This window comes from Mauremys reevesii, linkage group 3 (assembly GCF_016161935.1).
Source record: "Mauremys reevesii isolate NIE-2019 linkage group 3, ASM1616193v1, whole genome shotgun sequence".
Lineage (NCBI taxonomy): Eukaryota > Metazoa > Chordata > Testudines > Geoemydidae > Mauremys > Mauremys reevesii.
Genome location: NC_052625.1, coordinates 158,633,515 through 158,660,686, shown reverse-complemented (window position 1 = coordinate 158,660,686; position 27,172 = coordinate 158,633,515). Strand labels below are relative to the sequence as shown.

The following is a 27,172-nucleotide window of genomic DNA, read 5'->3' as shown; positions in this document are numbered from 1 at the left end:
TTACCTATATACATGGCATTAGTGAGATCACTGCTGGAAAGAATACAGTGTCCACATTTCAAAAAGGATTTTGAAAAATTGGAATGAGTTCAGAGAAGAACTACAAGAATGATTTGAGAACTGGAAAAAATGCCTTATGGTTACTAATTTAAGAAGCTTAGTCTATTTAGTTTATCCAAGGTCAAGGGGTCATTTAATCATGGTCTATAAGTATCTTCAAGGGGAATCAATTTCTGATAGTAGAGCCTCTTTAATCTAGCAAAAAAAACATAATGGGATCCTATATTTGGAAGTTGAAGCTAGACAAATTCAGAGTACAAAGAAGGTGCAAATTTTAACAGAGTGTAATTAACTATTAGGACAATTTAGGAACATAAGAACATAAGAATGGCCCTGCTGGGCCAGACCAAAGGTCCATCTAGCCCAGTATCCTGTCTTCCAACAGTGGCCACTGCCCCAAAGGGAATGAACAGATCAGGTAATCATCAAGTGATCCATCTCCTGTTGCTCATTCCCAGCTTCTGGCAAACAGCTAGGGACATTATTCCTGCCCATCCTGGCTAATAGATGAATAGATGAATAAATGAATGAATCTAGTTCTTTTTTGAACCCTGTTATGTTTTGGCTTTCACAATATCCTCTGGCCAGGAGTTCCACAGGTTGACTGTGTGTTGTCTGAAGAAAAACTTCCTTTTATTTGTTTTAAACCTGTTGCCTATTAATTTCAGTTGGTGACCCCTCATTCTTGTGTTATGGGAAGTAGTAAACAACTGACTCTACACCAGTCATGATTTTATTTGCCTGGGAATGTGATGGATTCTTCATCACTTGAAGTCTTTAAATCAAGATTAGAATTATTTCTAAAAGATATGCTCTATCTCAAAGCTGTTGATTCAGAATTAGGGGATGAGGCCCTTTGGTCTGTGTTCTACAGGAGATCAGAATAGATGACCATAATGATCCTTTTTGGCCTTAAAAGTCTATGAACTTAAGTCCATTCTGTTAACACCTAAAATAAGCCAAGAAAGATTTCAAGGCTTGCCTGGGAGCAAGACTCCCTTGATGCTTTCCAGTTAAGATAAAAATGTCTAACAAAGAATGGAAAAATACTGTCGAGAAGCACTGAATTCATTTTGACAGCTGTTTTTTAAATATATTTTTAACATTGGGCTCACTGTAAAATGGATGAAACTATCTGTAGCAGAGTGGAACCCTGCTCCTGCCCTGAGGGGTTTAAAAGCAACCTGGCAGGGCTTGAGAGCTGCTGCTCTAGGCTGGGCTGATTGAGGGAGTGGCTGCAGGTGAGGCCACACCCCAAACTGAACAGGGCCTTATAAGAAGGCCAGGGAAGCTAGAAGCCAAGACAGTCTCTCTCTGCATTCAGAGGAAGAAGGGCCTGGCTGCAGGGAACTGAGATAAGGTACCTAGGGTGAAGCAGGGCTGGGGAAGGCTGAGGAGCTGGGGAGCTCCAGTCTAGAAAGCCCCAGGCTGCGGCCTAGCAGTGGGCCAACAGGTACTGGGGGTTGCAGAGGGCAGCCCAGGGGTAGGCCAAGGCAGCAGGTCCAAACCCCTTTGCCTGTGATGAGTAGGCTGATACTGCAGTCTGCCCCAGAGTGTGGGGCTAGACAATGACTGGCAGTAGCCAATACTGAGGCAAGGTGGGGCTAGAGGGTGGGGGTTCCCCGAGGAGGGGAGACCCAGAGAGAAAGGGGTTACTGCTAGGGGGCAGCACCCCATGTAAAAGGGCACTGGGTCCAGGGAGGGACACGGGGGCCTGAAGACAGGTGGATCACCAGCCTGCAGAGGGTGCTCCGAACACTGGACTGAGCTAATTCCCAGAAGCACCAGTGGGAGGTGCCGCAGGGGTGAGTCCGACCCGGCTACACTATCCAAGAAACGGCATAAACAAAAACTAACCACCAGGTGTTGAGAGAGTTGGAAAGTTGTAGTGAAATAAGGATCCTTCGCAATAACTTAAGATAAGGAAAAAAGTATGTACCAGAGAGAAGAAATAGATAAATAGCTAGATAAACAGGACCTGAATGATAAAGAAGGCACTGAAAATAAAGTTAACAAGGGTATAATTACCTCCAAATAATAGGACTAGTAAAACTATCAACAGACTGGATGCAGACTGTCCAACTACAGGGAAGTACATAGCTGTTGGTAATTGCATGCCTCTCTCTTACTAACTGTTTGATTCATAAATCCAATCAAAGTTATCCAAGGTCTGTTATTAAACTAATCTGAATTTGAGGGAACTTTCATCACTGAACATATAATCACAATTAAAATTCCTCTGAAGTATTCACTATTAATTGGGTATTGATTACTTACAAATTATCTTTGGTTATCAACAAATGGCACTCAAACAGGGCTCTCAGTAGATGGTTATTGACTGCACTGGTAGGGTGGAGTCATGATCTACCTGCCAGAAGTAGTATCAAACAGTGTAGAGGACTGGAGTAAGACTAGAAAATTTAGGTGCAGAGCAGGTTACAGCACACCCTGTAGGGCAGGCCTTTCTGATCCTTTTTGTCTATCTAGACACATGTGGATCAGAACAGAATAAATTAAACAAAACATTACTTTGGAGAGACACTATAAAGAATAATACCAGAATCATCAGAAATTAAAAAAAATGGAAGGGGTAAAGCTATATTAATATGAAAAGGGAAAGTGAAACCCCATAGCTAACAAGTAAAGCAATCAAATGTCCCATAATAATGTTACTAGTTATAATAAAGGAGCTCCTGAATTGATTGTGAAAAAAAAAGTTGAACATGGAGGGGGTTCAGTTTTGCTGGCTGCAGTCCAAGAACCTGACCTGTTGAGTCATGTGTGCTTATTGTTTGTTTCAGAGGAAATAAAAAAAGGTTGAAGAGACCATTAAAAGGGAGGGCAGTTCAGTGTTTGGCATGTAAAGCTTTTGATCATAAGATTATGGAAATGAAACTATCAAGACAGAAGAAGTAGGACACAGAGTTTAAATCAAAGCTCAATAATTCCAGTAGCTTAAATGTTCATAGTTTACAAATGATAAGAGAAAAGTGGGGGAAAAAAAGGTCAGATGTATGCAGTAAAGAGAAGGAATAGGAGGAAGAGTACAGAAGCATCGGGAAGCCCAGAATCAATCAATTATGGCAAAACAGAGCACCCTGTAAATCAGACTAAGTGCAGGAAGGAACAGAAGATAGTTGGTTCATGCTGTAATAGGACAAGTCACAGCATTAAGAAAGAGCCAAGAAGTGTAGAAAGTTAAGAGAATTAAATAAGCAACAGAAGGAAAACATGCATGAATTAACAATAGATACAAAGAGATCGCGGGCACTCATTAGAATAGAGCAGTGGTTCTCAAACTGTGGGTCAGGACATTAAAATGGGTTGCAACCCCTTTTTAATGGGGGCAACAAGGCTGGCAGACTTGCTGGGGCCTGGGGTCGAAGCCCCACTGCCCAGGGCCTAACCTGTCAGGGCTCAAGTTACAGGCTCCCCCTGTCTGGGGCTGAAGTCCTTGTGCTTTGGCTTTGGTTCCCCCACCCAGGACATTGTAGCTCAGGCTTTGGCTTTGGCCGACCTATCCAAGACCAGTTGTTGTTAAGCAAATCTGAACAAGGGAAAGTTACTCTTTGAACGTATAATCACAATTAAAATTCCTATTGATTGATTATTAATTGGTTATTGATTACTGAAAAATTATTGATAGCTGATTATTGATTATCAACAATTATGATACAAAGAGCGTATTTTCTGAAGGAGGAAGAATAGTTCAGGGAATATAGAGCTATGCAGACACACTGAGTATATAACGGATATTTGGGGATGTTATGGGTCAAGGAAGGAGGCTGCAAGAACACTGAAGAAGGTACAGGAAGATATTAAAGAGTGAGGTTGAAGAAAGAGGGGAGATGTTGGGAAGTCAAGAAGGAAGGAAGGAACTGGAAAATGTCTGTAAGATAGTTCTCTGAGTCACCTAAGCAACAGTGCAACCACATAATAGAAATGCATCAGAGGGGTAGCCGTGTTAGTCTGGATCTGCAAAAGCAGCAAAGAATCCTGTGGCACCTTATAAACTAACAGACGTTTTGCAGCATGAGCTTTCGTGGGTGAATACCCACTTCTTCGGATGCAAGTAGAGGAAATTTCCAGGGGCAGGTATATATATGCAAGCAAGAAGCAAGCTAGAGATAACGAGGTTAGTTCAATCAAGGAGGATGAGGCCCTGTTCTTGCAGTAGAGGTGTGAAAACCAAGGGCGGAGAAACTGGTTATGTAGTTGGCAAGCCATTCACAGTCTTTGTTTAATCCTGAGCTGATGGTGTCAAATTTGCAGATGAACTGAAGCTCAGCAGTTTCTCTTTGAAATCTGGTCCTGAAGTTTTTTTGCTGTAGGATGGCCACCTTAAGATCTGCTGTTGTGTGGCCAGGGAGGTTGAAGTGTTCTCCTACAGATTTTTGTATATTGCCTTTCCTAATATCTGATTTGTGTCCATTTATCCATTTCCGTAGAGACTGTCCAGTTTGGCCGATGTACATAGCAGAGGGGCATTGCTGGCATATGATGGCGTATATTACATTGGTGGATGTGCAGGTGAATGAACTGGTGATGGTGTGGCTGATCTGGTTAGGTCCTGTGATGGTGTTGCTGGTGTAGATATGTGGGCAGAGTTGGCATCGAGGTTTGTTGCATGGATTGGTTCCTGAGCTAGAGTTACTATGGTGCGGTGTGCAGTTACTGGTGAGAATATGCTTCAGGTTGTCTGTGGGCAAGGACTGGCCTGCCACCCAAGGCCTGTGAAAGCGAGGGATCATTGTCCAGGATGGGTTGTAGATCCCTGATGATGCGTTGGAGGGGTTTTAGCTGGGGACTGTATGTGATGGCCAGTGGAGTCCTGTTGGTTTCTTTCTTGGGTTTGTCTTGCAGTAGGAGGCTTCTGGGTACACATCTGGCTCTGTTGATCTGTTTCCTTATTTCCTCATGCGGGTACTGTAGTTTTGAGAATGCTTGGTGGAGATTTTGTAGGTGTTGGTCTCTGTCTGTGGGGTTAGAGCAGATGCGGTTGTACCTCAGTGCTTGGCTGTAGACAATGGAGCTTGTGGTGTGCCCGGGATGGAAGCTCGAGGCATGAAGGTAGGCATAGCGGTCGGTAGGTTTTCGGTATAGGGTGGTGGTAATGTGACCATCACGTATTTGCACTGTGTTGTCTAGGAAGTGGACCTCCCGTGTAGATTGGTCCAGGCTGAGGTTGATGGTGGGGTGGAAGCTGTTGAAATCGTGGTGGAATTTTTCCAGAGTCTCCTTCCCATGGGTCCAGATGATGAAGATGTCATCAATGTAGTGTAGGTAGAGAAGGGGCATGAGTGGATGGGAGCTGAGGAAGAGTTGTTCCAGGTCGGCCATAAAAATATTGGCATATTGTGGGGCCATGCGGGTGCCCATAGCGGTGCCGCTGATCTGGAGATATATATTGTCATCAAATTTGAAACAGTTGTGTCTGAGGATAAAGGCACAGAGCTCAGCAACCAGTTGTGCTGTGGCATCATCAGGGATACTGTTCCTGACAGCTTGTATTCCATCTGTGTGTGGGATGTTTGTGTAGAGAGCCTCTACATCCATGGTGGCTAGGATGGTGTTTTCTGGAAGGTCACCAATGCATTGTAGTTTCCTCAGGAAATCAGTGGTGTCACGGAGATAGCTGGGAGTGCTGGTGGCATAGGGTCTGAGTAGAGAGTCCACATATCCAGAGAGTCCTTCAGTGAGAGTGCCAATGCCCGAGATGATGGGGCGTCCAGGATTTCCGGGTTTGTGGATCTTGGGTAGTAGATAGAATAACCCTGGTCGGGGCTCTAAGGGTATGTTGATTTGTTCCGGTGTTAGTGTAGGGAGTGTCCTGAGTAGATGATGCAGTTTCTTAGTGTATTCCTCAGTGGGATCTGAGGGGAAGTGGCCTGTAGAACTTGGTATTGGAGAGTTGTCTGATCCAACGCATCATCAGGGATCTACAACCCATCCTGGACAATGATCCCACAATTTCACAGACTTTGGGTGGCAGGCCAGTCCTCGCCCACAGACAACCTGCCAACCTGAAGCATATTTTCACCAGTAACTGTACACCGCACCATAGTAACTCTAGCTCAGGAACCAATCCATGCAACAAACCTCGATGCCAACTCTGCCCACATATCTACACCAGCGACACCATCACAGGACCTAACCAGATCAGCCACACCATCACTGGTTCATTCACCTGCACATCCACCAATGTAATATACGCCATCATATGCCAGCAATGCCCCTCTGCTATGTACATCGGCCAAACTGGACAGTCTCTAAGGAAAAGAATAAATGGACACAAATCAGATATTAGGAATGGCAATATACAAAAATCTGTAGGAGAACACTTCAACCTCCCTGGCCACACAATAGCAGATCTTAAGGTGGCCATCCTACAGCAAAAAAACTTCAGGACCAGACATCAAAGAGAAACTGAGCTTCAGTTCATCTGCAAATTTGACACCATCAGCTCAGGATTAAACAAAGACTGTGAATGGCTTGCCAACTACAGAACCAGTTTCTCCTCCCTTGGTTTTCACACCTCTACTGCAAGAACAGGGCCTCATCCTCCCTGATTGAACTAACCTCGTTATCTCTAGCTTGCTTCTTGCTTGCATATATATACCTGCCCCTGGAAATTTCCTCTACTTGCATCCGAAGAAGTGGGTATTCACCCACGAAAGCTCATGCTGCAAAACGTCTGTTAGTCTATAAGGTGTCACAGGATTCTTTGCTATAAAAGAAATGAATTTATTTGGGGAAATCAACTTTCCTCTGGACCATCAAATTGTTGAAACAACCCACAGCTAGTTTAAATGGAGACCTCTGTACAATTATAACCTAGAGGTTACAAGGTTGTGACATGTTGAGAAAGACTTATCATACCAGAGTTAACGCTGCATAAACTTTTATGTCTATTTCAGTCTTCTGTAGTGTCACAAATATATTATAGCACTTCATACAGAGCTGAGGAGAATGATAAAGCGCATAGTAATTGCCATTTTTTGTGAGCCAAAGCATGAAGTCTACATAAAACTCTGTTCTAATTCATCTTAATTCACATAAGGACTATGCAGAAGAAAACACTTAAGAGATGCCAACAGCTCTACTGAAAACATATTTTGCAACTTAAAGGAGAATAATAGAACTATAAAGCTTTTTTTGGATAATGTGACCTATCAATTAAATCAATTCTGACCTTGAAAAATGAGAGTGCATTTGAGATTCCCAAGTGTTAAAATACAGTATCTATGTACCAGCTTTTTTCTGAAATAAATATCAGCAAATTGTCCAGTGACAACCTTTTTGGCCATGGTCCAAAAAAGCACTTAAGCATGTGTGTAACTTTAAGCACATGAAGAATCACATTCATTTCCATGGATGTACCATGTTATTAAAGTTACACTGGTGATGAAGTGCTGTGCTGAACTGAGATGGTAAGAACTATTTGTTTGGGTGAAATTTATCTTTATGCAGAGAGCCTGCACAAAGCGTGTGCACATAAGTCCCACTTGAGCACTACGGATGGTGTAAGTGGAACTTATGTGGTGTATTAGCTTTGAGCTGGCTCTCCACACAGGGGAAAATTACACCCAAACTTTTCAGTTCAATCTCCAGCTATAGACACCATCCAGGGGCGGCTCCAGGCCTCAGCACGCCAAGCGTGTGCTTGGGACGGCATGCCGCAGGACCAGCGGACCCTCCGCAGGCACACCTGCAGGAGGTCCACCGAAGCCGTGGGACTGGCGACCAGCAGAGTGCCCCCCATGGCATGCCGCTGTGCTTGGGGCAGCAAAATGTCTAAAGCCACCTGTCATGAATAGTTAGTAAAGGGTTAAAGCATAGTACCTGGTGGGCACCTGACCTGAGGACCAATCAGGGAAGAGATTTTGAAACTCCTAGGAGGGAACTTTTTCTCTCTGTTTGGGGGGGTCTTTGTCTTTGGCCGTTTGGAGTTCAAGAGACCAGACGAGTTAATCAAGTCCCTACAAGTTCCACCTTTCTGAACTAATTTCTTCTAGTCAAGATAGTGAGTATTAGAAAGATACTTTGTGTCCTTATCTAATAATCCTATGTTTGCAATTCTGTGTGTTTGTTATTGATTATTCTTAATTCTGCTTGTACTGGTTGTACTGAGAAAGAGAGAGGATTCTCTCCAGAACTTAGCAAGGTTATACCCTATGAGTGCCCAGCTTGGATTCATAGAGATTCTGTATTTTCTTTTGTTCTCTTAATAAATTCTTTCCTTTTTTTTGGACTTGGTTAATTCCTTCCCTTGGGGAAATTCAGGGGAAGGGGAGGAGGAAGTGGGCTGCTTCCCTGTGTGTAGAGATTCAAGGCGTTTGAATCCAGGCATCTCTGTCTCCGGAGCAGGCTGGAGAGAGGGAAGAGCGGGGAGGGGGAAGGTTCCTCCTCTGTGAATTGATCTGTGTTCCCAAGGGGGGAAACAGGGGTGTCCCGGCCCACGGAATTGACCGGGTGGTGGCAGCCGAAGGGGAGACCTACCCTAGGATTTTGGGGTGGGGGGAAGACATGCTAGTCCTCACTTTGAAACCGGCCAGTTTCAAGTGAGGGTTCAGACCAGGACACCACCCCTGACACCATCTCAGCTATGAAACAGCTATGGTGTTAAAGAACATTCTGACTGTAGATATATGAATTAGTAATATAGACAACTTTGTGGGTTTTCTTTTTTACTTACTTACATGCACACACACATTACTTTTCAAAATGGAGCATTGCAAGCTCGATATACAATATGATCTACACTTAAAACATTTTTTCCCATTTTAGCCACCATGCCCAATTAATTGTTGCCTTTCATGCTAGTACAAAGTGGGTGCAAAATGTTACCACCTGAGCATTGTAACATTTTATACTCTCTTTGCCAAGAAACCATGAGCTGGGCCCTAAAAATCTGTGTTAAAGATATGTGATAAAGGATAAAAAGCATAATAAAACTTAAACATCCATTCTTAGAAATATGATAAATTAGAATGCATCTGTTTAGCACATGCAAATGATATGACCACCTATTAGTAAATGACTAACATGTGATTTATGAAAGAAGGCTTCCTTCTCCTGTTGCCAGAAAGTCTAAAATACTGACATTGGGCTTTTGTCCACCTGGATGCAATCTCAAGTGCTTTTCTCTATTTACAAAATGCTCATTACAAGCATGGTCATTCCATACAATTGCTAAATCTGTTCCGTAAGGCAAATTCATTTAAAATTAGGATAAACTTCAAAATACAGTAATTAAATTGTGTTGATATTTTTATACCTATTACCACTAATTCATATAACAAGACAATTAACTACATGACTGAATTACTCAATACTGCCCCTAATTTAGGCCCATATTTAATATGTATATTTTTAGAACCCAGGCATATTAACTACAAATATTGGCATTGTTGTGTAATTCCTTTGAAGGAATGATACTTACTACATACAGGGTTTCTCAAATGCTGCCAACTGCCCACATGCAGTCACTGGGGGTTTTCGTTCAGCCACAACAGTTTCCTGGGTGGTAATGGGAGAGGGGAAAGCATCAGACCCTCCCTTTCCCTCCTGGATGCACAACCCTGCACTGCCCCTGGAGACAAGTGGGGCACAACACTACAGGAGCATTGTGAGTTCTGTACCGATGGGGGTGGTGTGGTGTCAAGGCTAATTCCCACTCTGGCACTTCAAGTGCAGAAGGTGGGGCCCGCAAGGGTTCTAAAAATTAATACTGGCCACTCCAGGCTTGTATTAAACTCCCAAGCTTACAGCTTCTCTCTGACCTTGGATTGGTAAATGCTACCACCACCCATATGCAAAAACCTTGGAACCCAGGAAGGTGCACTTGGGAATTCCTTCCTGTGGGGTACCCTCAAGCCCTTTCACACACGCCCCCCCCTCCAGGGAAGAGCTGAGAAAAAAAACAATGGAAGTTAGCTGTTGCCTCCAGCTAATTAATCCATATATGTGCAAACCTCTTAGGACACCAAAAATCCAATCCTGTTCTTAAAATAGGTAAATTTTATTAAAAACAAAAAAAAAGAAAATACATCTGGAACTTAGGCTTTTGCTAGATTTAAAAAACCCATTTATAAAAATTATACATCAAAATAACCTTCTTGAGGTCCAGATTAAAGGTTACAAGCAAATCAAAAAAGCATTTGGGTTTAGCACAGAGAAGTCCACAAGCCAATAAGAAATAAACAGAAATAAACCTAATTGCATCTTTCTAGACATTTTCTGATTTATGAGTAGGTTTTAGGTATGATCTGATGATTTCCATACCTGACAAAAAGCTTTTTACAGCATAGTCCCAGCCCTGTCTCTGCTCTGTCCCCTCTGTCTGGAGAACAACAGAACAGACAAAGGGAAGTTTTTCCGAATTTGAAAAAATCCCAGCCTTCCCATGGCTCTTTTGGTCAGGTGCCCACTCTGCCTTTTACCTGTGCACTTCTTAACCCTTTACAGTTAAAGCAAGTAGAGAACAGCTACTAAGAGGAATTTTATAGCTAACTGGCTGGCTGGGAGTCCATAAAAGGAAGCAACCCTCCCACTTCATTTATCACAGGTGGGGTAGGTAGTGGGGCTCTGGCATCAGCTCTGGGGTACTTGGGAAGTGGATTCCACTGGCAGGACTTAGGGAGCCTTTCTATATGGACCAGGGCTCCAGCCATGGGGCTTCAGGAGCCAAAACCCTGCTCTGGCTGCAGGGTTTCAGATGCTGACATCCCAGCTCCAGCCATGGGGTTTCAGTTCAGGCTCCAACTCCTGGCAACATGGTGGGAGGCTCCACTCCCTGGCTCTGGTTCCGTGGTGCTGACCCCGGCCCTGTGCCCAAACCCATCAGCAGCCACTGCCCAGTGCTAGGGTTACTAACTTTGGATGGATGAATCCCTGGAGGTTTCGTCACATGAAATTTTTAATTAAAGATGAATCTTTAATTCCTGGAGACTCCAGGACAATCCTGGAGGGTTGGCAACCCTAACCAGGGCACCAACATCCAGCAACATAATCCAACCCCCAGCACTGGCTGCTGACCCCTGGTGCCAACCTCAAGCCCCAGTGAAGCGGCAACAGACACCAATCCTCAGCATATGGCAGCAGGTCCCCAGCCCTGGGCACACAGCAACAACCATGGTTTCCACCTAGTGGAGGCAGGCACTGACCCCTGGCTCCAGCCACACATCCTTGGGCTCCAACCCCCAGCTCCGGACTCAGGCCATGGCCTCTAGCTCCCGGCCAAGCAGCTTCCACACCCAGCTCGGGGCACTGATCCCCACTCTGGACATGCAGCTCCTGCCCCCAGTTCTAGCCATGGGCACTGACCCCCAGCTACAGGGCAGCGGGTGCCTTGTCTCCAGCCACGCCGCTGGGGAACTCACCATCGAACCTCATCTCCCCTGGACTCCATTGCTTTCCTGGCCCCACATCCCTCCCACCATCTTCCCTAGCCCCTGTTGCCTCCCACGGCCTGCATCCATCCCACCATGGCCCCCGCTACCTCCCCCTCCAACCAGCCCCCCCATCCAGAACTTAATTTGTCCTGGAGCTTGCTGAGAAAAGTGATTAACAAACAAGCAAACAAGTATCACTTTTCACAGCAGACTTACTAGCTAGCTGGAAGGCTGTGAAATGTGATTATTGATATTAACAAACCTACAAGTATCACTTTTCACAGCCTTCCAGCTAGCTCCTAAGTCTGCTGTGAAAAGTGATTGATGTTAACAAACATGCAAATATCACTTTTCATGGGAATATTTTTGTGTCTGCAAAAAAACCCTACATAAATAAATTACAATGATTTGCACATGGATCTGTTCATATTTATTTTTCCTAAAGTTAATTAAGAATTTTTAGGATTTTTTGTCAGTGTGGCCACCAAAAAATTAGTTGTGAGAACACTATAACCAGAAGGTTTACTAACTACAGCTCTAAGTTACTTGTACTTCCTCCCAGTGTTCAGTAACTTCATGCATTTTTAGAAACTATGGTGTTGAATACATTGTAGTTACAGTGTATATGAAAACAATAGCTTCCCTGTAATTACTTGAAAAGTACAGTACCCATTCAAGGAATAAGTGGGAGTTCTCCCAATTCTCTATGCTGCCTTTTGCACCTTTTCTCCTGTGTCCACTGTTCCTCTCCTATTCCTCTTGCTCCTTTTCTCACTTCTGTCTACCATGTCTCTCCTTCCCCTTCACAGCTCAAACCTGCAATGCGATTTCTAAGATGGATTCTAAAATGCTTCCATCTCTGCCTAAAAAGAAAACAGTGATCAGAAGTCATTAAATAAAACTGCCGAGAGCAAATCCTATGAAAAGTGGTTCTTTGAAAAGAACTGGAAATTGTTTATGCTTGAGAGTTATGCAGATATTTAATAGTACATTCTAGCTGCAGTCTTTTAATTATAGATTTTTTAAAAAATATTTGTACTTCCATAGCATCAGAAGATCACTAACCTCCTTCTTCTAGGTACTGTATACCTGTATAATATCTTTGGTCCCAAAGGAGTTTACAACCTAAACAGATTAGACAGACAAAGCATGGAAATGGAAATAGAAGCACAGGGAGGTGAAGTGACTTGCCCAAGGTGTCACAGCTTGTCTGTGACAGAAGTGGAAAGACAACCCATGTCTCATGTGCCTGTGCACTGAACTGGGACTCAGGCAATTGCCTAGTCCTAGGTGGAGTTCAATGCAGGATTAAAGCTTATGTTTGGACATATCTATGCTCTACTTTACTTTACTAGTTGCACAGATTGACTAATCTTATCAAAGGCATTCTTTGGTTTGTTACTGAGTTGAGGTTTTGGTTTACTGGTGGAGTCTTATCTTTTATAGGTTATCTTTTATTTTATATTTTTCTTGGAACGGATGTCAAAATGTCTTACTGAAATATTATTTACTCAAATTATTTTACATTGCAATGATTGAATACAACCTTATATATATTATACACACACACACACACACACACCCCTATTTATTTTAATATCTGTAATTATATTTGCTCCCTTGGCACTTGTAAATTTGCTTTTGTCTTCTCTTGTTACTAAACATTATGGAATGCTTAAAAAAAGAGCAGGAGGTTGTAGCAAAGAGGGGGGAAATGTTAAACATGTTAAGAATTTACAGCCAAAAAAGTTAAGGTACACATTCTAAACAACAAAAGATAGCCCAAAGCAAATACTGTAAAGAATTTACTGTATGGGTGAAATAATTTACTCTTGGGATCTGCTACAGTCCATATAGCCTGCAGCCCTAACAAAGTGTCTTATGATCCTATCAGATCTCTGAGTCTGACCTGACTCAGAAAAGGGTTGAAGGGAGTGCTCCAATATCAGAAGCTTCAATTTAGTCTCCTGATTCTTCTGTGCTCTAGATTTGAGAGCCAGGCAAAAGTTCCATATCTTAAGAGATAAGGCTGTGAAATGTGATTATTGATATTAACAAACCTACAAGTATCACTTTTCACAGCCTTCCAGCTAGCTCCTAAGTGTCCTTTGAAAAGTGATTGATGTTAACAAACATGCAAATATCACTTTTCATGGGAATATTTTTGTGTCTGAAAAAAACCCTACATAAATAAATTACAATGATTTGCACATGGATCTGTGCATATTTATTTTTCCTAAAGTTAATTAAGAATTTTTAGGATTTTTTGTCAGTGCGGCCACCAAAAAATTAGTTGTGAAAACACTATAACCAGAAGGTTTACTAACTACAGCTCTAAGTTACTTGTACTTCCTCCCAGTGGAAGGGCCAAATAAGCTCCCTAGAAAAGAAGTGTGTCGGGGGGATGAGAAGAAAAAAAAATCAAAATTTCTCATAAATGTCTAATTAATTCTATACCAACAACAATGAACACTAGTTAGAAACACAAAAATAACTAAAGATCAATTGCAAAACTTGCTGAGGCACTCACAAGGCAGACATACTAGAGCTCCATCTCAGGTTGAAGTGATTGAGCCTGGCAGTCCTATATACCCTTGGTGTATGGCATGAGTGTACGTAGAGCTCATGCATGGACTGAACCGATACTGCTAATGAAAAATCTCCAACCAAGGGCTCAAGAAGTGCATGTACACCTGCAATGGAGCACCCGTTGGGACAATATTCAAAGAAGAAATCAGGGTTCCCAGGATCTTGCAAGCACAGACTTTAAAATCACTACTGGTAATGTTCACTTTGTTTTAGATTTTGTCAGAAGGCTTAATCAAGAGCAAGCAATTCTACAAGAAGAGAACCTCCAAGCTCAGACATACTGGATGTCCTTAGGTAATCTGGGCAGCTTTGTACAGAGACTGCTCTCCAAAGTCGCCTCAAGGCAATGGGTGTCTTTCCATTGATTTAACTGGTATTTGGATCAGGTCCTAATTCTCTCAATCCTAAAGCTCAAAAAAGAAGATCATGCCTGCCAGTCAGCTCTGTAGTCAAGGCTCAGAAGGATGGCAAAGCAAAACACTGGGGGGATATAACTAAACTAATGAGGAATTTTGGTCAATTGGTTTTGTATAGTATTAACATAAAAATAACTATTATTGGGTCTCAAATGTCTATGGAACAGTCAAATCTTTCCATTCCTAAATTTCTGAACACACTTGTGGCCATGTCTGCTGTCTTTAAAAATATTTCATTTTTACAGAGGGCTCATTTATTAGTCTGATAAGGACATCAGTAAGACTTAGTGTAGTCGTATCTATGGGTAGAAGTTACCACTGAACCAGGCACTGGGTTAAAGAGCTCAAGTGAAGCTGGGTTAATAAAGAGCTCGGCAGAAATGCTTCACACATGGTTGATAAACAGTGCTATATGGACCTGATGAATGTGTTTTAATTTAGCTTAGCAAATGTGTGTTATTTTTAAGAGTATTTTGATGACTGTAAATTCACTGGTCTTTCTAAGAAGATGGATTGTATGAAGAGTGATATAATACCTAAATATTTAAGATAATATTTATGGAAGTATGATAATTAAGACAAGTGCCTTCAAGAAACTGAAAATGGCAATAAAATTAATCCTTATTTCATGAGAAATCTAACGTGATACTACACCAACCCCATGCCAATCTTTATCTCACTTACAAAAGAGGATTCATTATTTGGTCTACCGTTTACTGACATGTACGTGTTACAAATATATTGCCATACCCTGTGAGGTCCTGAGTATCCTCAACTCCCAATGACACCTCAACAAGCACAGGACTGTCAGGTCTTTATGTGTTTTTAGGACTTTGTTTTTACAACTGCCTCACATTAAAGTCAGTAAGGGTTTTGATTACATAATTACCTGATTTTACGGCCATTAATTAACTTACCAGTGATTACTACTTTTGTGCATTTTGTATTTACACTGAGTGTGGTTATCCATGGGTGGAAAACATTAACTGAAGGAGAGTTTTATATTATTAGATCAGAAATGTAGCAAATAAACTAAACTAACTGAAAAAGCATTTTGCATCAGGCTCCAGAAGAATACAGGAGACCTATCTATCCAAGGGAAACATGTTGACACAGCAAAAAAATTTTTATAAAATGTTTATAAAATCCAGATTTTGTTCCTTTAGTGGATGCTAGTGATGAGATTCACAAAGGAGACTTAGATATTTAACTGCCATTTTAGGTGGCAAAGTCCAAAATGTATATCCTCAAAACACACCACTCAGTTGCTGACTAACCTTGTCAGCTCCCAAATCCCTGACATGTCTAAATGTCTCCCAGTGGGCACGCACACAGCTGCCTCAGTCATGGCATTACTGAACAGCTTGAGCCTAGCTCACATCTAAGCCCTGGTGAGATTCACATGCTAGGTATTCCCTCACCTATATAGCCTGCAGGGCCTGGTCCAGTAGATATACTCGGAAGCCACCCTAGAATGGTTAGGGCCTCACTTGGAAGGTGACAAGTATCAGAGGGGTAGCCATGTAGTCTGTCTCTACAAAAACAATGAGGAGTCCAGTGGCATCTTAAAGACTAACAGATTTATTTGGGCATAAGATTTTGTGGGTAAAAAACCCACTTCTTCAGATGTGTGAAGTGAAAATTAGAGATACAGGCATAAATATACTGACACATGAACAGAAGGGAGTTCCCTTACAAGTGGAGAACCAGTGTTGACAAGGCCAATTCAATCAGGGTGGATGTGGTCCACTCCCAATAACGAGGTGTCAATACCAAGAGAGTGAAAATTGCTTTTGTAGCCAGCCACTCCCAGTCCCTATTCAAGCCCAAATTAATAGTGTTGAGTTTGCAAATGAATTGTAGCTCTGCAGTTTCTCTTTGAACTCTTTTTTTTTTTTAAAGGTGAGCGATCTGGTTCAAGTTCCTGCTCCATATCAGGCAGAAGGGGAATTTGAACCTGATCTCCCACATCCCAGGTAGGTGCTCCAACCACTGGGCTATTGGGTGTAAGAACACCATCTCACACACACCCGCCATTTTTCTTGCAAAAGGCCTGACCTCACTTGACTCCAAGAGAGGATTCATGGCTGTGAATCCCAAGTGGAAGAGGCACCTTTTGAGGGGTGGGGCTTAGGTCACATCCCATCCTCAGCATTTCCTCCTGGCTATCCTCAACTGTTCCCCACTGAGCATGCTGGCTCCTGTGAATCCATTTTTAGGCACCTACATCTCATGTATTCTACAGGGAACCTGGGCACCTAACTCATGTTTCTGAATGCTATTTGGCATCATGGCACCTAAAATTTAGATGCTGCTATGCAAAGCGCAAGTCCCTCTTGGGCTGAATTCAACAAACTATTGTCAAAGAGAGGAAGAACAGAGTGACTGCAGATCTGAGATATCTAGGCTGTCAGAAGTGTATTAAGCAAACTGCATAAAACCAGAGATGCAGTTAAGTCGGATTTGCATGTTATTGGTCTTACTATAAAACACAAGTTGCAATATACTCAATGTTTTTAGTATTTTCCAATTTTAATATGTATTGTTAATATTAATTATACAAACCGTATGATTGATTAAATGTTCACTACAATTATTTAGTAAATTAGGGGCTAGATAGTTTGGTTATAAACAGTTAGGGATGCAGAGCTTTAATCAGTATAGAATCATAGCCAACTTTACTCTTCAATCCTGTGAAACAAACCTTTATTTTGAAATAAATACATGAATTTTCAGCTGCTGAAAATCAAGGATATTTTTTCTAGAGAAATTATATTCAAAGAACTTTTCCCTCTTTCACACACATTTTGCTCCGTTTTACTCCACGATGAATTTCAATTTTCATCTAACATTATACAATCTGTTTCATTTTACTATATTACTAGGGTATTTTTTCTTAGAATTCAGATTAGATTAAGTTAAAAAAAACAAACACACCTTCAGTTGTGGGAGATTCTTCCGTCTCCATCCTCACTGGACAGAGATCTTTCCTGAGGCTGGCCATTGGGGATGCATGTGTAGCAAGGGATCCTCTAATTTCCTAGGCTGAGATGGAGGTGGAGGTATGAGAGTATCCCATGAATCTCTAAAGAAGGGAATGGAGAATACTTGTCCTCCCTGTGCCAAGAACTAGCTGACCTTAAGGAAGGGAGCTCTGGAAATATGGCTGCACCATAAGTAGTGGTATGCCTAATTTTTAAATAATCCCTCTGGTCTGAAATTAAAATGGCTAATGTTCTGTCAAAGCTAACTATTATTTCCCACCCAGTTATGCAATGGTACTGAATGGAGTCTAACAGCAATAAGAAATCATGAATAGAAAGGTCCAAGTGGTTTTCTGTGGAACACCATTTACTTTATGGGATCCTGCATGAGGAAAAAGCTCTGATCAAGACTATCTAACTACTGGACTACAGACTATATTTTCTGCAATTCTTAAGGGGGAGGAGGGGAAAGGAGTTTGTAACATCATTAAGCCACAGGTTACAAAGATCTAGGGTGACCAGCTAGCAAGTGTGAAAAGTTGGGACACCTTTATTTCAGGCAGTGGCTGGGGTGGGGGAGGTATAGTTGCACACATAAGACAAAGCTCCTAGTATTGGGATGGTCTCAATAATATCGGGACATCTGGTCACTCTACAAAGAATGTCTACTAAAATATAAGCATCTCACTGGGCAAGATTGTTCCAGACATTGCTTGGAGACACAAGATGCTGATCCTGATCTTGTTTTCACTTATGCCAGTGTAAATCAACTGTAACTTCACTGAAGTCAATGGATTAAGTTAGAGAAAAATTGCTGTACGTGAGACAAATATCAGTCTCACTGTGTGCAATGTGACTCTGTTGATAGCCTGTTTTTGTTTGTTTTCCATATAAGGGAAATATTCATGAAGTATAAAGTTCCTCTGCTTTTCAGAGAGGCTAATGGAATTAATCACAAATAGTAGCTATACTACACATAGAGGACAACATCAGATATGTGCAGTTTTTGCAATGCAGTACCTTTTTACTTTACATACTTGGACTCAGACATAATTTTGTGTCTATAGTCTTGCATTTGGTATCAAACGTTAATTAAATGACTACATCATTTCCAGTTGACCACATTTTCCTATAATCTGTCATATTCCTATTCCGTGCAGAATCATGGGGCCAGGTCCTGAGGTGGAGAAGCAGGGATGGTGGGCAGTAACATGAGAGCACCTACATCATAGCCATGCAACTGGAGGATTTCCCTTACACTGGAATGATCATCCTTGGACCAGTTAAAATCTTTTAGGGCAAAATTACACTGGTGGTGTGGGGTAAAGCAGTCATATTGCACTGGAGAATCTGGCTCTTGTGGATTGATTTTGACCAAATGCATCTTCTGACAATTAGCATATATCCAAAATTAAAAATATATATTTCAGTATCAGAGGGGTAGCCATGTTAGTCTGGATCTGTAAAAGCAGCAAAGAGTCCTGTGGCACCTTACAGACTAACAGACGTATTGGAGCATGAGCTTTTGTGGGTGAATGCCCACTTCGTCGGATGCATCATACTCATGCTCCAATACGTCTGTTAGTCTGTAAGGTGCCACAGGACTCTTTGCTGCTTTTATATTTCTGTAGTTAAGCTACTTGCTATGGGGAGGAGAGGGGCAGGAACCAATCTAACTTGTATCCTGTTAATCAACAAGTTCACTGAACACATCATAAACTCATAGGTACTAAAACTTGGGAGCCTTGCATTTTTATTTGTTTTTCTTTTATTATACACCAGCAAGGGTAAGCCATTCATAATATTTATCAAACAAACATGCCGTGAAAAGCAGTTAAAGTTGCTAAGGGCCAGTAATGCCAACTCACACAACCCAGGAAAAACAGAGTAAAACTACATACCTACATACATCATCTTTCTCACAGATACAAAGACAAGGCAGTTTTGTTGCAGCCCTTATGGGTCTAGGCAACAGCCATTCTTTCCTGTGTTCAAGGGAAAGTCTTTAAAAAGAAATTGACTGAATTACTGACTAGCTAAGTAGAAACAAAAATACCCCCTCCCCCTCACCAGTGGGGCAGAGGAAAAAATAAAGACAGCACTGACGATACTGAGTAAGGTGCATATTCAGTGCTCAAAAAGAACTGAAGAGCAGTTGAGGACCATTTTATACCAACATACACTGCTCTCTAGATGATTTTGAGCTCAAGCCTAGGATGCATTTATCTCACAAATAGAAAATTGCAGAGGCACCTTGAAGAAATATCATCCTCATTTTATGTCTGGGTAAACTGAAACAAAGATTAAGTGACTTGTCAGAATTTACAGAAGTCAGTACCAGAGCTTGTATTAGAACTCCAAATGTTCTCTTACTAAATCATACATTCAGATGATGCTTTACTCAGGGTCATTGGGACGTTTGGTTTATATAATACCTTAGCCTGAGCTCAGATGCTAAAGTGCTGTAGAAAGCAAAGTGCTTGCTCTATGACTAATTCAAGGATCATGTCATTTAGAAATGTGAGGATGCACAACAAAATTTGATTTCTTATGGAGATTTGCTGAAAATCTAATTTCTGTGTAGGAAATATCTATTAGCTAATAAGCTAATCATGCAAAGTTGTGTTACTAGGGACACTGATGTTAAGATCAAATTTAGTCAAATTTGTAGCATCCTGAATTTTTCTTCACAGTGAATAAAATACTCAACCAGCTTAAGTCTGAAGGATACCATCTAGTATTCTAAACTTCCTGCATGTAATCTCTATAAATTCTCTAACAGTAATAAAGTCCTTACTTCTTAATTTATCACCAACTGACTTGGTATAATCTTCTGAATGGGATTTTGAGTGAAGTAAAGTTTCAAGCGCCTCTGACAGCCATTACATTTCCTACTCTAGAGGTTCCCATCTCTTCCACATCTCACTGTCCTGAAACTCTCTCTGCACAGTATTTAATTTTTGCAATAAGGCAGACTAACGAATGGAACAGGGAATTTTATTTTCACTTGCACTATATTTTAGAAAGTGGTGCTGGCCATCCAAGTTGGCCAGCACCAACTGCACTGGGTACAGCTAAAAGAAGAGTGACACTAGTGCCTAGCCAATGGAAGACAACTGTTTTTGTTTGTTTTAGGTGTTTGCATTGGTATATATTAATGCCACTAAAAGTCATTGGGATTGGTCAGTGGGTACCACTGATAAATTACAACACTGGGTGGAAATAAATCTTTTCTTGATCCACCACTACCACTTGACAAATACTATGCGCTGTGCTGAGTTATATAAATCCTCTCATTCATATGGCTCTGTGAACATCTTCACTACTCGAGAAACCTCCTCTTGACATAAGCTGCTTGTATCACTCTCTAGGCTGTTACGAGCATATCATCCACAAATCTGACAGCTGCAAATTTGGTTTCAAGGAGATAGAGCTGGAATGTTTTCTGTTCTTTCAGCTTGCTAAAAGGCCAGTAAATGTGAACTACTTTTCATTTAGTTACTGATTTTTATTGTGTAGATGACCTGATATCAATGTACATTTCTGCTATGATACTTGGGAAGAAGTAATTTATTAAGGGTGTTTTATTTATTTATTTATTTTGGTCAGAGATTGTGGATTCTTTGATTTTCATTCTGGATTTGTTTTTAAATAATGCATGTCTTTTGGCATTTCAGGAATTTTGCATTGGAGAGGATAAATGTGATAGAAACAGATGAACTAATTTTGCAGAGAATTCTTTGAGCTACCACATTAAGCCGCAAACTGCATGGTATGATGAGAGAGACTAGGAGACTAGCAACAATGCTGTAGTACCCAAAAGAAGATGCAAACCAAGGTCTGTATGTTAAATTAACAGCTACTTTTCAATGCTTCAGTGACACATAGCATCCAGAGATTACTGCTGAATCTGCAGCTTTATATTTTAAGTCAGGACTAAATTATGGTAACCGCTGAATCTAAAGTTAAGCAAATCTTCTGGAATCCTCTTAAAACACAACAGAAAACTGTTCTTGGTTTATGATATTACCAGTCTCATCACATTGATTTGTAATTTATTCTAAATTCCATCTCAGCCAGTTGTTTGAAAAAAAAATAGATTGAAATATTGCCTAAATATAAACTTCACTTTCAAAGTGAAATAGGAGTAACTCTACTGAAGATAGATAGCTATAGTAGTTTCCCTTGCAAACGTTCACAGGGTAGGATTCTCAAAAGGGCTTAGCACTGGCCAAAATGCTCCCATTGACTTCAGTACTAAGTTTCCTATTGACTTCAATGGGAGCAGTTATGCCAACACTGAGTGCTTTTAAACTTCAGGATCCTTGTTCTTTCTTCTGACTGGTGTCTTCTATGTGATGTGCTTAAGGCCTAATATATTATAAATCAGACATTTTAAATACACAGAATTTCTGGTAACCATTTTTAAAAATCTGGGGTGGTAGATCCGATATTCAGACAGTATCTCATTTGATTAGGAGTAAATAAACTCTATGGTCCAGAGTACACAAAGAGAACCATAACAGAGATCTGTCCAGAAGCAGGGGAACTGTTAAGCTATGATGTTTTGAAGCTTGGGTCTGAGTGTCTTACATAAAAGGCTCCATTTATCACTTTAGTGACTCAGTTTTCTTTTATTGGAATTAAAAATGTTCAAATTTCTCACCTACTTATTCTTTATTAGAACTACAGACAAAACTGACCCTGTTTGTATTTCCTGCTGTAATTCTTGCTGATGAGAAGATGGCTGTTAACAGTGAAGAAGATGACTGATCCTGCTGGCTGCTGGAAGTTTTGTTTTAATTGTTGGATTGCTCTATTATTTGTAAGTCCCTTATTGTCTAAGAATGGATACATCAATTTTCCAAAGAAAAAAAGTTTAAGGACATTCTAATAAGGTTGCAAGTTTGTAAAGTACAATGCATATCAATGACAAGATAAATAACTAACAGCAGCACAACAACATTTTCTGATATGTATGCTCCTCCGACATACATCTTTGCTGGTTCAAAGCCAGGTTCTAAGTCCTTCAGTCTCCCTATATGTATTTTATTTAGAGCGCCCCCCCCCCACTCTATCTGTATGAATACATGTATTACCCTCTCTTTAAGAGACAGCTAAGGAACTGCAGCCCCATCTAATAGAATCGTTCATAATTGGGAAAGTTATGAAACCAAAGTAGCGTATTTGTACTCTGGGTCAGTAGCAATGCACAAAAGCTCAGCTGAATCAAGAGTATATTGCAGCTGTCAAGAAGTCAGGCAGGTACTGTTCCTCTGAGCATATATATGGCCTAACTGTAGTTCATCCTAATGAATTATAGTGTGTTTTTACTAGAACATATGAAAAAGGTATCTGAAGCCACCTCAGAAATATACTGTGATTTTAAAAAGTGATGTAATCAATTTAAGCTTGCCTCTCCCACAAAAGTCACATCCAGGTTGAAATTTTGTACACCATGTTTCCAGATAATGAAAATTAAAATTGTGTTCAAAATAAAAAGACCATTTAACACTCCACTGCAAAATTATGACCACAATTCTATAATAAAGACCATGTTCATAGGACCTTCTGAAGTTTTCTGAATAAATATATTATAAAGCTTCTGAACTGGAAAAAAGCAATCTACCTACAAGAAAGTCCCTTTGCCTTTTTTTATCCATTGTACACCTCAGTTGGCTAATACCAAAATACATACACAAAAAAGCTGCTTAATTTTTATTGTGGTTGGAAAGAACACAAAGCACCAGAAGTAAGGACACTGATATGGAAGGCTGATAGTCTGCCTTTTATTCATCTTGACATTAACAATCTTGACTACTTGCATTCTTTCAACATTAAATTTTCTAAAGTTTATGCTGAATAAGATATGTAAATTGCCTGACTGAAATGAACTCAGACAAATTCTTATTTAAACTATATCCCCTAAATCTTCCATGGGTCCAGTTAGGATCATGAAGACTTACACAACTCTTTGTTGCTAAGAAAGCTTGTTGGATGCTTTTGCCAGCCCTCCATAACATATATTGAAATGCACTTTTTTATGCAGCACAAATGGAATGTAATTCTCCACTACCTTGAAACTTGCATATTCATTTGCACCTGTGCAAAGCAAATCCTATTTGTTACCATTTACACCCATGCTGCAAAGGTTTAAATGACTATGCAAGGCAGTAACGACTCAGGCCTATGATCTGTAATATCATACATTAATATGAAACACTTGCAGTATAGATAGTGCATGAAATAGTGGAGTTAAACACTGAGTGGTGTTAATTTTGAATACTTTTGCTGGTGAATGTTTCAGCCTTAACCATCATCCCTTCAATAGATCCACATTTTCTTTAATAGTTAAATCTCTTTCAATTTCCTTTGCAAGCTGTGAATTATGTACATAGTATTTAAATAACAGATTGTTGCATTAAAAAGGAATGAAGTACATGCATACTTGTGGGTGTTTTAGATTAATAATGGGTATTTTTAAAAGTTCATAATGGTTCTTTCCCCAAGTAGTTATGTGCAGCCTACATTCATCCATCTGGGTAACTGCAACACTCATAGTGGGTGAAATGCATGCCCTGAAGAGGGCCCGTGAAAAGCCTATGAGCCACCCGAGTCCAACTGAATTTGTATTCTGAGGGTTTAAGTGGGAAACTAGTGGTGTTCAGATCTTGTGCTCTGGTGAATTTTACCCAGAATGATTCCACAGAGGGGTGTGAGTAGAAGCAACTGACTTTCCTATCTATCTTAGTGGAGGTAGACTAAATAAAAATTATAACAAAAATAACGAATAGCTAGGGAACAAAAAGGGACAGAAAAATAACCCACTAACCCACTTTCTAAAACCCAAACTACATAATGTTAACGTATTGGGTACTGGTATATAGCTAACAATAAGCAAGCTAGAAGTCATTACTCACTAGTTGTTTATTCCCCCCACAGCCGCCCACTCCAGAAGTGCAAAGAAATAACCTCCTTAGTAATCATGATCATTTTAACCTTGCCTTGCAGTGTAGAAATCAGAAATGATGAACGTTTTTCTCCTCTGGATAGGCCTATAAATTGGAAACATACAGTATAAATAGAAACCATGCAAGATCTATCTTAAATCAATTATAGATGTTATCTCAGTGCCTGCTTTTCTCAGAACACTGATTCATCCAATGCTGTTAACAACAAGGACCCAAAAACTGCCAGAAGAGACCCATGAGTGTTTGCAGCCTTTTAATTAATAGACAATAAATACATTAAAAACCATATGGATAGAAAGTATTTTTCTTTGTCCTTGAGAAAATATATTTGATCAGTCTAAAGAGTTGATCATAGATTGCTTTCATTTGCATAGAAAAATTAATGACAATCCTTCATCTAGACATATGTCAAGAATAGCAGCAACTGCAATAATAAAATGGTATCTTCAGAATTAGTTCAAGGTCTACACTCTAACCACTATTATATTAGCCCAAACAATACAAAACGACAAAGTCTGAAATATCTTTTCAAAACATCTCGCAGATAATAAACCTAAATTTAATTGGGCTCTCTTTTATTTTCTCTAATATGTACTGCACCTAACCAAACCCGCATCGTTCAATTATTGAGATGTTACATTTAAAAAAAAGTTTATCTAATTTAAAATAAACTTGCACATTTAAATACCAGTAAAGCTGAATAAAATAGTGCCTTATACTGACATAATGCCATTCACTTGAGGGCCACACAGGTCTTTGTTAACATGAGTCATATCAGTATCATGATCCTGCTATGAAATAGATGGCCCTCATGCTCTAGGACTTCTGTTGGTTGCCTAGAGAGGACAGAAGGATTTTTTTCTCCAGTACACAATTGGCTAGGTGTAGTCTAAGTTTATTTATTTAGCCTTCCTGTGAAGCAGAGACTGGCCAGAGCAGGAGACAGGATAACAGATGCTTTGGACTAGTGCTCTCAGGTGGTACGGAGAATCCTTTTTCTATATGTTGGACTGGTGTGTCTTGCTCACATGCTCAGAATTATAACAGGTTGCCAGATTTTGGGTTGGGAAGCAACTTCCCCATGTCAGATTGGCTGTGACTCTGGGGTTTTTTTGGCCTTCCTTTGAAGCAGTGGGCATGGTTCATATGTTGGGATCATCTGGGCATCTCTCACCTAGCCAAGTCCCTGCTATTGCAGAAGCCTTGGGTATTCATGGCACTTTGGTCTCTCACAGTCTCTCCCTGTGACACACAATTTACTTTCCTGAAGACTGAAATGCTTTAGTCTACTTAAAGATTTTGGGCTTAATATAAAGGAATCTGGGTGAAAGATAATGTCCTGTGATATACAGACTGGATGATCTAATGGTCAGACTAGATGATCAAATGACCCCTTCTTGCCTTAAACTCTAGAATCTATTAGAGGTATTATTACCCACACTTTATTGATGAAGGAACTAAAGCCCAGAAAGATTAAATTCAGTATCCAGTGTTCAACCTAAGTATCTTCTGAGCATTAGGATCTCTGTAAGGAAGGAAGATGAAGAATCATTCTTACAGGCTAACTGGGTTGTTCCATGGAGGCTTCTTCAGCCAGATTGGTTAAATAGCCTCTGACATCTTATCATATACTCTCGAGTGGAGGGGGGGGGGAGGGCAGAAGGGGAAGGATTGGGGCATCTGCAGATTATGCCTTGCCCTATGTCACAGATCATAGATATGTTATGCCCTATACCTCTGTTCAGTCTTTCATGAGTCCAGCCTCCCCAGTGATAGGGCCCAAGCACCCCCAGGAGTGAAGTGGAGGTCTTGTGATTTAGCCACTCCCAGATTGGGTCCCCAGGCTTCAGCATACCTGTTTCTTATGGTAGCTCTTTCAGCAGGGCCAATTTGGCTTGGTTCCCTGAAGGAATCTTCCCCCTTCAGAGCCATATAACCAGAAAACGTATGCAGTAACAGTTCCATCTTTTCAAAACAAAACATTATTTTGCCAACAGGAACACAATCTTTAGAGATATTGGTTAAAATAAAGGCTGCCTATATGCATGACTCTTAGCTAACTTTCTAGCTTCTTCTTGTTAATTTAAGCAGGCCCTACTTACGGGGCGGCTCTAGGAATCTCGCCGCCCCAAGCAGGGCGGCGCGCCGCGGCGCGCGCTCTGGCGGTTGCCGGTCCCGCGGCTCCGAGGGACCTCCTGCAGACGTGCCTGTGGAGGTTCCGCTGGTCCCACGGCTCCGGTGGAGCATCCGCTGGCATGCCTGTGGGAGGTCCACAAGAGCCGCGGGACCAGCGGACCCTCCGCAGTCATGCCTGCGGGAGGTCCACTGGTCCCGCGCCTCCGGTGGACCTCCCGTAGGCATGACTGCAGAAGGTCCGCCACAGCCGGCTGCCGCCCTGCCAGCAAAATGCTGCCCCAAGCGCGCGCTTGGCGCGCTGGGGTCTGGAGCCGGCCCTGCCTACTTAGCTCAAGTAGCCTTCAACCTTCGGTTCGGAGAGTACTGCATTTCTCACCTCTGATTCTCCTCCATTCTCTTTCAGAGCCTGTCTCCTGTTTGTCAGGGCTGCTTTTATAGCAGAACCAAATGCCTGTGTTTCAGCTTTCCCACCTCAAGGATCCTCCACTCGCTACCCCAACCTGAATATATCTACTCAGAGTGGGCCAGAGTACTTTACAGTCATTGTCACCTGTATGGTTGGTGAAATATTGAGTAATCTAGTTAATTCAGATCATTAACCTTCTTCCAGGTTACAGAGCTCT

General features: G+C 41.2%; 1 protein-coding gene and 1 long non-coding RNA gene across 5 annotated transcripts in view; one reads left to right on the top strand and one right to left on the bottom strand.

Moving 5' to 3' along the window:
- The window catches only part of LOC120401373 (protein eyes shut homolog), a 676,185-nt gene that overhangs the window by 617,727 nt on the left and 31,286 nt on the right, over window positions 1-27,172 (bottom strand). The window lies entirely within an intron of this gene.
- On the top strand, window positions 1,371-27,069 carry LOC120401374. 4 transcript variants are annotated; one of them, XR_005596413.1, is made up of 5 exons: window positions 1,371-1,420; window positions 16,361-16,434; window positions 21,120-21,280; window positions 22,127-22,267; window positions 26,953-27,069. It is a non-coding gene; the product is annotated as an uncharacterized LOC120401374 (long non-coding RNA). The 4 variants fall into 4 exon arrangements; XR_005596411.1 differs by lacking the exon at window positions 26,953-27,069 and having other exon boundaries at window positions 22,127-23,755; XR_005596414.1 differs by lacking the exons at window positions 1,371-1,420; window positions 26,953-27,069 and adding an exon at window positions 14,318-14,336 and having other exon boundaries at window positions 22,127-23,755.